This window comes from Arachis ipaensis, chromosome B8 (assembly GCF_059453495.1).
Source record: "Arachis ipaensis isolate K30076 ecotype BB chromosome B8, ASM5945349v1, whole genome shotgun sequence".
NCBI lineage: Eukaryota > Viridiplantae > Streptophyta > Magnoliopsida > Fabales > Fabaceae > Arachis > Arachis ipaensis.
This window is the reverse complement of record NC_142443.1, coordinates 103,767,547-103,779,188: the sequence shown is the minus strand read 5'-3', so window position 1 is coordinate 103,779,188 and position 11,642 is coordinate 103,767,547.

The following is an 11,642-nucleotide window of genomic DNA, read 5'->3' as shown; positions in this document are numbered from 1 at the left end:
TGCTAAGTTTGGTGTGCCTTCAAGCACACTAAACCAATGTTACAAATAATTCCATTTTGCATGCTTGGAGTGTCTTGACAAAGCATATGGCCAAACACTAAGTTTGGTGTCCACATAGCTTCATGAAAATTAGAAATTCATGCATCAATAATCATACAATTGTTGCTTTCCAAAATCTTATAAATGGAAAAATTCTTTTCCGGTAATGAAAGCATCAATTGTGACGTACCCTTTGACAAGAAACAAGTTTGGTGTTCATCAAACCTTGATGCACCGATTTAGGGACACAATTGATCCTTCATGAAAAAAAAAAAGAGAAAAAGAAAATTAGGAAGAAAGCAATTCTTATAAACATTTAACTCAGAGTGACAGTGGGATTTCACTAATTGAAGGAAGAGACACAATTTCTTTATACATGACCAACCATTAAGTTTGGTGTCCTCCAAGGAGAGTCACGGTTCAAATGGATATGAGAATTGATGATTCATATAATATTAATAAAAGGGACATTCTTGCCACGGTTGGACAAAACTAATATATGTTGTCTTGTGGTGATGACTAGGTGGTCAAAGAATCTTCAATGAAAGAGACAAGACAAAGGAAAGCATAGCATGAGGACAAAATCTCATCACATGCTTCAAAAAGGAAATCTGCCACTCCTTGAGAATGATCACGGCAAAAGCAAGTGAAGAAGCAAGTTTTGTCTTCATTTATCCTTACATGCACACCTTTGATTCCTATAAGTCTAATTGCATCCTAGCCCTTCATTGTTCATTTAAAAACATACCACCTTCAAGCCATGCACATGACCGAATCACTCTAACCCTTGGAACTTCATTCTCTTCATCATTCCTCAACATAACAAGCTCGGTTCAACATTTCTCTTGCTTTAAACTCCAACTATTTAAACTTGCCTTCATCATTTCTTGTCATAGCAAGTTCGGCCTAAATTTCTTCTTGCTCCAAACACACATCAAACTCTCCAACATTCTTCACACTCCTTCTAACCTCACAAGACTCAACCAACCAAGTGATCATGGCCTCCTTCTCAAGAACCAAACGAAGAAAAGGGAAAGATCCCATGGTGGAGGAAGACACACATGAATATAACCAACGGAGATTCAAGTCTTGGTTCCATCAAATACAAATTGAATGGATGAACGAGAAAAGAATCTATCCTGAAATTCCACTCTTGTTGCCGGATGATGGATGTCAAGAAATGAAGGACAAAATTCGAAAGAGGAGGTGGGAGGAACTTGCATCACCAGCCACCCGAATCAATGCCAATATCATAAGAGAGTTCTATGCAAATGTCTCAAGGCTTGACATGCGTGAGCCCCCAATGTACAAGAGCTATGTGCGGGGGGTGGAAGTAGACTTTAGCCCGGATACAATCAAGAAAGTCTTGAGACTAAAGTCAGTCCGCTTTAATGAACCGGGATACCAACAAAGATTGAATGAGGATCAGGATTATGATGAGATTGCGAGAGACATTTGTATGGAGAACTCAGAGTGGGAAGGAGATGACAAGAACAAATATAAGTATCTGAAGAGATGTAACCACACCCCGGAAGCAAAAGGATGGTATGAGTTGATGAAAAGATCAATTCTGGGCACAGTGAACACCTCAGAAGTTAACAGGGAGAGAGCCGTGATGTTGCATTGCATCATTGTGGGAGGAGAGATAAGAGTTCATGAAATCCTTGCAAAAGACATTCAAAAGCTGGCTGAGAAGAATTCGGCCGGATCTTGGTTGTACTATCCGAGTACCATTTGGAGGTTGTGTGCAAAGGCTAAAGTTCCAATGGAAGAGGAGAATCCAATGTGGTTAAGCCAAGGCATGCCCATAACCATTGAACGAATGACAATGGCTCCTGAAGCACATCAAGGCCGAAGGCCACATGGAAGAAGGCAAAGAGAAGAACCAATGGAAGAAGATGAGCCACACATAGAAGAAGAGCCACAAGAGGAGGAGGAACAGCCACACTTTTTCCCACATGGCAATATGGATATGACTCAAATGCAAGAAGCAATAGGAAGATTGTCACAACAGTACATGAGAATTCAAGAAAGGCAAGAGGAATACCATTCACTATACATGAAAAACCAACAAGCACAAGAAGAAAGAGAGCTAAGAATGATGAACAAACAAAGTGAATTCGAGTCAAGATTCCTTGTGATGCAAGAAGAACATGCTTTCCAATCTCATGAATCTTTTGGAAAGTTGGAACAAATGCAAGCTGAAAATTTGAGGGCTCTCAAAGAGTTCACAACACTCCAAGATGCAAGGTATGAAGTACAAGCCGATTACAACATCAATAGCCAAATCAAACTAAACTATATTGGAGAACATTTGCACAACATGGATCCGGCTTTCCCAACTTTTGATGAATTCTTCAAAAAGAGAAGTGAGGTAGAGGTAAGCAATGCTATGAGACTTGAAGATAGAGTAGAGGAGGCTATGAATAAGGCTGGATTCTGGCGAGGCCAACAGACAACAAACACGGATGGTGGAAACACTAGCAACCAAGTGTATGAAAGGAGAAAGAAAAAGCATGACAAATGAAAGGTGGACTTGCTCCTTGTTCATCACTACAAAGAAAAAAAAATTTGCATTCTATCTGTTTTAAGTTGTCTTTGCATCTTTAAGTAGTTCTTTTAATCAATAGCCTTTACATTATGTTTGTTTTAAAATAAGTAAGCTAGTCTATGTGTGTGCTTGTGTGTTTACTTTCACTTAGCAAAAAGTATGTTTTGTCCCCTGCATCTTTAAGTTCAATAAAAGAAATGTTTGAATGTGAAGTAAGATAGTCTCTGTTAGATAGAAGTAGAATAAAAGTAAGTGGTGGTATGTGTGTGATTGTATAATAGCTCACTTTTAGTGAATAAAGAGCCAGGATATCTCCTTCTAAGTATAGAGTGGCCTACTGTCTATGAATCTCAATCGAATAAAAATCCTTGGTTAGAAAGAAAAACAAAAAGAAAGAAAAAAAAAAAGAGAAGTGACAGAACAAAAGAAAAACAAAAAGAAACAAAGCTGGACACCAATAGCTTGAACCTTAGAATATATGCCTGTGGTGTCTTTGTATTAGGATCTGCTTGGATTACTAAGTTCTTTGGAGTGCATCAACACTCGGTGACTTGGGTTAACTAACCCGGGATCATCAGCTGAAAATCCACTATCAAGAGCAACCTAACTACAAGGCACTTAGTAGCCCAAAGAGGTGCTGGGCATCAATGTTCTAAGAAGGAATGTGAGCCAAGTGTCTATAGTGAATAATGTGTCAAGTATAAAGAAAAGGAAATGAACTTGCTACACATGACACTCAAATAAAGCTTATAAACAAAGTAATAGCCAAGGATAAAGGAATAATGAGAGGTCATAGCAGTATGTTACATGAAGCTTGAAGGAGACTTTCTAGGCCTAGGAGTCAATAAGAAGTGAGTATTTACATATCCACACAAAATCCCATGAACTATCAATAATACTCTGCTAGCATGAACATCCTCTTCCATTTCATTCTTTCTTCTCAATAAAATCTTTTTCTTGCTTGGGGACAAGCAAGCTTTAAGTTTGGTGTTGTGATGACAAGCCATCTTAGCCTATTTTAACTAGTCTTTTTCTTTTGTTTTCATTAGAATTATGCACTTTCTTGAACCATAAGCAAGCTAATTGGGTAGATTTTCATGTTTCCTTTGATTTAATCAACCATGTATGAATTCATGATATTTCATGAGGTTTTATACTATAATTGTCACATATTATGAAAGAATGAATATCTCATGATTTTAAGCATAGCTTTGATGTGTTTGGTTGATTAATGATAGGTGAAGAAAGCTTGGAGAAAGGTTGAAGCAAGAAGGAATAGCTAGGAGTAAAGAGAGGACAATGGAATAAGTGAAATTGAACCAGGAAGCAAAAAGCTGGACCTAAAGTTAGCCTCAAACTTTTGCACAAACTTTTGGGTGAAAAGTTAGCCCCAACGTTAGCCCCTAACTTTTGGGCTAACGTTGGAACTTGAAAATCACTCCCTGGGTACCAAAAGTTTGCGCCAACGTTAGCCCCTAACTTGGTGGCTAACGTTGGCATAAGAAAAACCTCCCTGGCCACCAAAAGTTTGCGCCAACGTTAGCCCCTAACTTTTGGGCTAACGTTGGCACATGAAAGATACAAGGAGAGGAGCAAAAGTTTGCGCCAACATTAGCCCCTAACTTTTGGGCTAACGTTGGCGCCATAAGTGCACCAAGGAAGGCCAACGTTGGAGCAAAAGTTAGACCCCTAACTTTTGCACCAACGTGGGTATCAGCAAAATATGGGGGCTGATATGAAAAGTTCGACCAAAAGTTAGACCCTAACTTTTGCTCCAACTTTTACTCCAACTTTTGCAAAACTCCAACCCGGTTCATTTGGTTCACTTTGGTTCTTCTCCAAACTCCAAGAGCAATCAACCAAGGCCTCTTTCAACCCAATTCCACCAAGAGCAAAGGCCCAACTCAAGGCTTGAAGATCATTTGAAGAAAGTGTATAAATAGGATAGAATTCATGTTCTTCGGAGAGCTTTTCCTTTGAATTTTCATAATAGTTCTTCGGAGAGCTTTGATATTGAGTGATCTTTAATTTCTTAGTCTTGGGGAAGGAGAATTCACATCTCTTCCTCTTAGTTTTATTGCTTTCAATTTCAATTACAATTGTCTTGGATCTTGGGTTGGAGAATTGAAGAAATTCTGTTTCAATCTCATCCTTGGATCTCTCTGCTTTATTTACTGCTTGATTGAATTTAATTTCTGTTAATTGCTCTTCATCTACTTTCCTTGCAATTTACAATTCCCTTGCAATTGTTCTTGTTGGATCTAGGAAGGCATTGAGATCTAGACTCGGTTTTCTAGTCTCTGGGTCCTGAGATCTGAACTTTCAATTTCTAATTCTCTGTTTACTGTTTTCATGTTCATTTACTTTTCTGCTTCAAGATCCGATTTAACCCAAACCCTCTTCTACTTCTCTGCTTGATGCAAATTTACTTTTCCTTGTTTAATTTCTGCAAATCCAAGTCCCAATCCCCTTTACAATTCAAGTCATTTACATTTCTTGCACTTTAAGATTCCGCAATTTACATTTCTTGCATTCTAAGTTTCTGCCATTTAATTTCTTGTTCTTTAAAATTCAGCAATTTATTTCCTGTTCTCTTTAATTCCATGCAATTTAATTTCTGCAAATCACAAAACACTCAACCAAATCTTGATTCGCTTGACTAAATTAACCACTAAGCTAAAATTGCTCAATCCTTCAATCCCTGTGGGATCGACCTCACTCCCGTGAGTTTTTATTACTTGATGCGACCCGGTACACTTGCCGGTTAGATTTGTGTGTTTTGGGAGAAATTCATTTTTCCACCAAAATAACTCATCAGTCATGCATTCAGAATCACAAGAATACCACCACATTTAAGTAATTAAGACTATTCCTTGTTATAAAATCTATTTCTCATGCAATACATCTTTTTCTTCTTCCTTTTCTTTTGATTTTAAGCTCAGTGAGCAATACATGAGACATCTTTCGGAATTAAAACAAATAACAGAATAAAAGTAGCAAACCAAACTAGAACCTAGGAATTAAAATAACAAAGGATCATGCAATAACTACAGATAAAATAACAGAAAACAGGAACCTAACATAGTAATCGAAAAATAATATAGGAAGTGAAAGGAACTAAGCCACATCAATCTCGCTGGTGAGGATCTCTCTCATCCGACTATGATCCGTATGGTCCTCTTACACGGCTATAATCCTGTCTCAGCTGATAAATCTCCTGGCACTGAAAGTCCTTAGCAACTCTCATCTCATCAAGGGTGGTGGTGAGATGCTCCCAACAGTTGTTCTGTGTCACCCTCATCTCCTCAATAGATGCAGTGTACTACTGCTAGTGGCTATCCTGCGTGATTGATGACTGGAATTCACACCCCATTCAAAATTGGTGAATTAGTCCTTTTGGCAAGCGCACCAAAATTATCGTCAAGTAATAACCCACAGTGGAGTGGGATCGTATCCACAGAGATTGGCAAATTCGAGCAGTTTTAATCAATTGATGAATTAGTCAAGCGGATCAATAGGATTGTAGAATGCAGAATTATAAATGACATAAATGTAAATGACTAGAATATAAAGAAAAGCAATAAAGTGCAGAAATGTAAATGGCATAAAGTAAAGGGCAGAATCATAAATGACTTGAATGTAAATGGGAATGGAGAATTGCTGAATGTAAAAATAAGCTGTAAAGAAATGGATAGATAAGAATGGGGAAATTCATTGAGATTGGGAGATGTTGTCTCTTTGGATCAAATCTAGCTTATATCCTCTTCAATCATGCGACTCATTGACCTCCTGGTAATCATGATTGATTGAGCCCCAATCCCTTGGTGACTCAATCTCTCAGATCTTGATCAATAGCCAATTCTTTGGTTTAATTGCTCATGAAGAAAGATATGCTTGGTCCCTGATTATACCACACACCATTATAGTTCCAAGTAGAGGGAGGATTATATGTCACATATCCAAACATCAAAACCCAGATTCTACTCTAGTGTGAGAAGGAATTTCAAGCATGGTTTCATGTTTCCTTTCCCAAGGTTCCCATGAAACCCAATTGCATTCAATCTCTTTCCCAAGATAATTGAATACTAAGCATTAAGAATGAAATTCCTTCTAGCAAATCAAAGAGAAGATGAAGAGAAGAAGGATTTCACTATTATCAATCCATCAAGTACAACAGAGTTCCCTCTCTCAATGAGAGGGAAGTTAGCTACTCATAGCTCAAAAAATACTCAAAAGTGAAGTGCAAAAGTGGATCTAAAACTGACTGCTTAACCCCCTTCTTCAATACTCCTTGGGGGTATTTATACTACTCCTAGTAAAATAAAATAATTACAAAAGTGAAAAAGGAAAATTACATTTTGGAGGGAAAAGAAAACACTCAATAAGCATGACTTCTCAGCTGGCGTGTGGCTGGCGCTTTCTGGCGTTTCACGTGCCCTTCATTTCCAGCTTGGCATGCCACGCCCAATCCTTCAAGTGGCACGCTCGTCCCTCTAACAACCTTGGCATGCCACGCCTTCGAACTCATGTGGCACATCATAGTGGATTTCTTGTGTTGGCGTGCCATGCCTTCGAACTCAAGTGGCACGCCCTTTGCCTTTCTAACTTCTCTTTGCCTCTGGAAACTTGTACTGGCATGCCACACTCTTTCTTTATGCTTGGCTAGGCTTCTCTGGAAAGTTGAACTAGTGTGGCACGCCCAGGGTCCGGCGTGCCACGCCCCTTTTGTGAGTGAGTGGGTCCTCTGTTTAGCGTGCCACGCCACAAACTCGAGTGGCACGCCCCAATGCTTCTCTCTGAATGACACTGGCGTGCCACGCCTGGTTGCTCAAGTGGCACGCCTAAATGAAGAATGGTGAATGGCGTGCCACGCCTTCGATACCAAGTGGCACGCCCCATGTAATTTGCCTCCTTCATCCTCTCTGGAAACTTATACCAGCGTGCCACGCCTAAAGGCTGGTGTGCCATGCCCATGATCTTGTCTTGGTTCCAGTAGTTGGTGTGCCACGCCTCAGCCTTCTAGTGACACGCCATAGTGAAATGCTAAGGTTGGCGTGCCACGCCTTCGATACCAAGTGGCACGCCCAGTCCTTGCTTTTGGTCCTTTGTGCATTGGCGCGTCACGCCTGGTTACTTCAAGTGGCATGCCCAGTCTTCAATTGCCTTCAGCCTCTTCTCTGGATTGTTGTACCAGCGTGCCATGCCATGCTGCTCAAGTGGTACGCCCATGGATTTGTGAACTCTTCAAGCTTGGCGTGCCATGCCTGAGTTCTCAAGTGGCACGCCCAAGTGACTTCTTGAGGCTGGCGTGCCACACCTTCGACACCAAGTGGCACGCCATAGTGAAGGTTCTTCTTGGAATGGTGAGTTTGCGTGCCACGCCCCTTTGCTCAAGTGGCACGCCCATAGTAATTGATGGGCTAGGCGTGCCACGCCCCTTTTGTGTCATCCATTGTAGCTCTCTGGAATTTTGTATTAGTGTGCCACGCCCACATGCATGCTTGGACTTCTTCTCTGGACTTTAGTACTGGCGTGCCACGCCCAGCTCCTGGCGTGCCACACCAGTACATTTTTGTGGCGTTTGCTTCAAGTGGCACGCCAGTTTCACATGCCCAGCTTCTTGTTTGTCTTCTACCCAATTTTTGATGCTTTTCTCACCTGAAATTCAGCATAACTCATCTCAAAGTAGTGTACCATAATATTCATCAAATAATGCATGAATTGTACTGATCAATTGAGATTTATGCTCTTTTATGGTCCTCTTTATGCAAGAAAGAAGGGTAGATGATGTAAGTCATCAGTGATCATCATCTGCTCAATGGAGGATGTGAGCTGCTGCCACAATCTCGGAGCTCCCAAAATTGATCCTCCTCTTGTAATCCGGGATCCCAAATCTTGTTTTCACACCCGTCTTCAAGTTGATCATCACAATTCCATCTGGGTGGCATACTCATCTTAGAATTCTCATACAAGTACCCAAACATCCTCCTAGATCCTATCAATTGAGTAGCACACCAATCCTTGCTCTTAGACTTTGAGCTTCCAACCATAATGAACCGAGAGTTATGTTTCCAACCACTAACCATCTCTCTTTTACTCTTCAACCCACAAATATTCCTAAGTTAACCATCCGTTTCAAGTAAACCATATTCAAGCGGGATAATAAAGCTCAAGGATAAGAATTTTACCCACTCAAATGTAGGGGTGATGGTAACTTAGGAGGAGATGTCTCCAACGGTCTTGATAAGGCCATTTCTACTCCCGTCCGTCCTCTTTGAAGGGTTTCCACCACTTGACAAGATGCTTCAAACTCTACCTCTTGCCAAGTTTCCTCAAGTTCACATTCTTTCTCACCAACTTCTTCTAGCTCCTCCCCATCACTCAAATCATATCTTGGGGGTTAAGTGAAATCTACCTCAACATCAAATTCAATTTCAATGGGGGATGATTCATCAAGCTCAAAAGGATCACATGTTGATGTGAAATCATCATAAATTGGTGGATTGGTTGCTTGCCCCATTTTTTCCAATTCTTCATTCATAATATACCTTGGAGGTTGTGAACAAGTCTCCTCAACATCAATCTCAAACTCTATGGAAGAAGGCTCTACAACCTTAGATTTCTCTTCGCATTCAACATCTCCTAAATTTTCAACCACTTCTTCCGGTTCAATCATCACAACTTCCTCCTCTTGTTGCCATTCTTACTTCAACTCCTCATCTTCTCCTTGAAGCTTCAAGTCCTCTTTCTCATTACACTCCTCAACTAGTCTTCCACATTTAACATTGGGAGTGTCTTCATTGCACGAGCGTAGGTGGGAGGCTATGCAGTTAACAGCTTCCGTTATGGTAGCCACCATGGTTCCTAGCCTCTCTAGATCCTTTTGATCCTCTTCTTCTTGCTTTTGAAGAAGAGAATATATATCTTCTTGTTCTTGCATGAAGAGTTGGAAAGCTTCATTCACTGAAGGCGGTGGTGGAAGACAGGGTTCATTGTCTTGAGGAAAGGTGTCATAGTTAGAAGGTGGTTCATATTGGTGAGAGTCTTGAGGTGGTGTATGTGGAATTGGTGGTTCTTGGGAGTATTGGCGTTAGAATGATTATGGCTCTAGGTATAGTTCATATGGTTGTTGGTATGGTGGATATAAGTTAGGATCATATGGAGATGAATGGTAGTATGGGGCTTGTGAGTAAGGTTGTTGAGGACTATGTTGAGGGAAGATGTCATACGTATGTGGTGATTGTGGTTAACAACCACAATGAGGTTCACCACATCCATTAGGTTGATATGCATCAGGAGTTAGATTGTACCCATAAGAAATCGGAGGAGTTTGTTATCAAGAAGGTTGTCTATATGATTGAGGCTCCTCCCATCTTTGATTCCCAAATCCTTGATGCATGTCCTTATCGAAGCTTCCATTTCCTACAACATAGTTTGAACCAAACTCGTAGCCAAAAGCTACTAAACCAAAACTAGCAAGCAAGCAAAAAGCAACTATTTACAATATTCACATATGAACAATAACCAACAATAAGCACACATTGCAATTTCTGGGCAACGGTGCCAAAATCTTAGTGTGAAGGAAATCGTTGGTTAGGAATTTTTTCTCAATAAAAGAAATCACTTCGTTGCAAGTATAGTTCCAAACCGATAAATAACCTTCAATCAAAGTTTAATTTGTTTTTAACAAGTGCAAACCAATAAAAATACCGAGAGTATTAGATCTTGGGTCATCTCTCAAGGGAATTGCAGTGAGGCATGCGTGTTATTGGTTATGAGGTTCAAGGGGATGGTTTGCAAATAAGAAGACAGGAATTTAAATGACAATAAAATTAAAGTAGACAATAAAGTAAATCAACAACTAAAGATAACAATTACTAAAAAGAGGCATTCATGGAAAGGATTGAGGATCAAGGATTTCTATCCTAGTCATTAATCATAACGCAATAATTATCAAGAGCTAATCCTATTTCATTATCTCCAACATCGGGAGAAAGTCAAATAAGCCTAGTTAATCCCAATCCATAAGTAATCTCAACGGAAACAAGATTAACTAACAACTCTAGATCACCAATCTAAATTGGGTATTAATGACTCAAGAGCACCTAATTTCTCTTTCCAAGCCAAGAATGCACAAAATCTACTCTAAACATTATCCAAGTATTTTATCAAACACTTGGTGTGTATAAGAATAAAAGCATATTAAATTGCAAGAAATATAAATTCTAAGGATACCAAATGCAATAGAATAATGACAATTACTCAAATAAACATCAAAGAAACATAAAACATCAAATTTGCATTAAAAAAAATTAAATTGACAACAGTATTCATAAACTAAAAATGACAAAAATGAGAAAATGACAAAAGAAACTAAGAAGATCAAGACAAGAGAACATAAAAACATAAATAAAAATACATTAAAATAAGAATTAAAATCTGAAATTAAAAGAAAAATTAAACTAAGAACCCTAATTCTAGAGAGAAGAGGGAGCTTCTCTCTCTAGAACTAACCTAAAGCATGTTTCCTACACTACACTAATTGCTCCTCCCTTGTTTCCTCTTGAATTCTGCATCAAATAGCTTCAGAAATGAGTTGGATTTGGGCCTGGATGAGCTCAAAAATCGCCCCCAGCATGTTCCTTTAATGAGGTCACGTGCCGCTTGTCACGCGTACGCGTGGGTGACGTGTGTGCGTCGCTTGGAGAAATTTCTTGGTCACGCGTACGCGTGTGTCACGCGTGCACGTCGCTATGATTTCCACAAATCCTCATTTCTTCATAAATTCTCCACTTTGCATACTTTTTCTTCACTTCTTCAATCCAATCCTTGCCTTATAAACCTGGAATCACTCAACAAACATATTAAGGTATCAAATGGAATTAAAGTCAATTAAATTTATCAATTTTAAGGCCTAAAAAGCTTGTTTTTACTCTTAAGCACAAATTAGGAGAAATTCACAAAACCATGCTATTTCATTGAATAAATGTGAGATAAGTTGATAAAATCCACTAAACCCAACACAAGATAAACCAGAAAATTGGGGTTTATC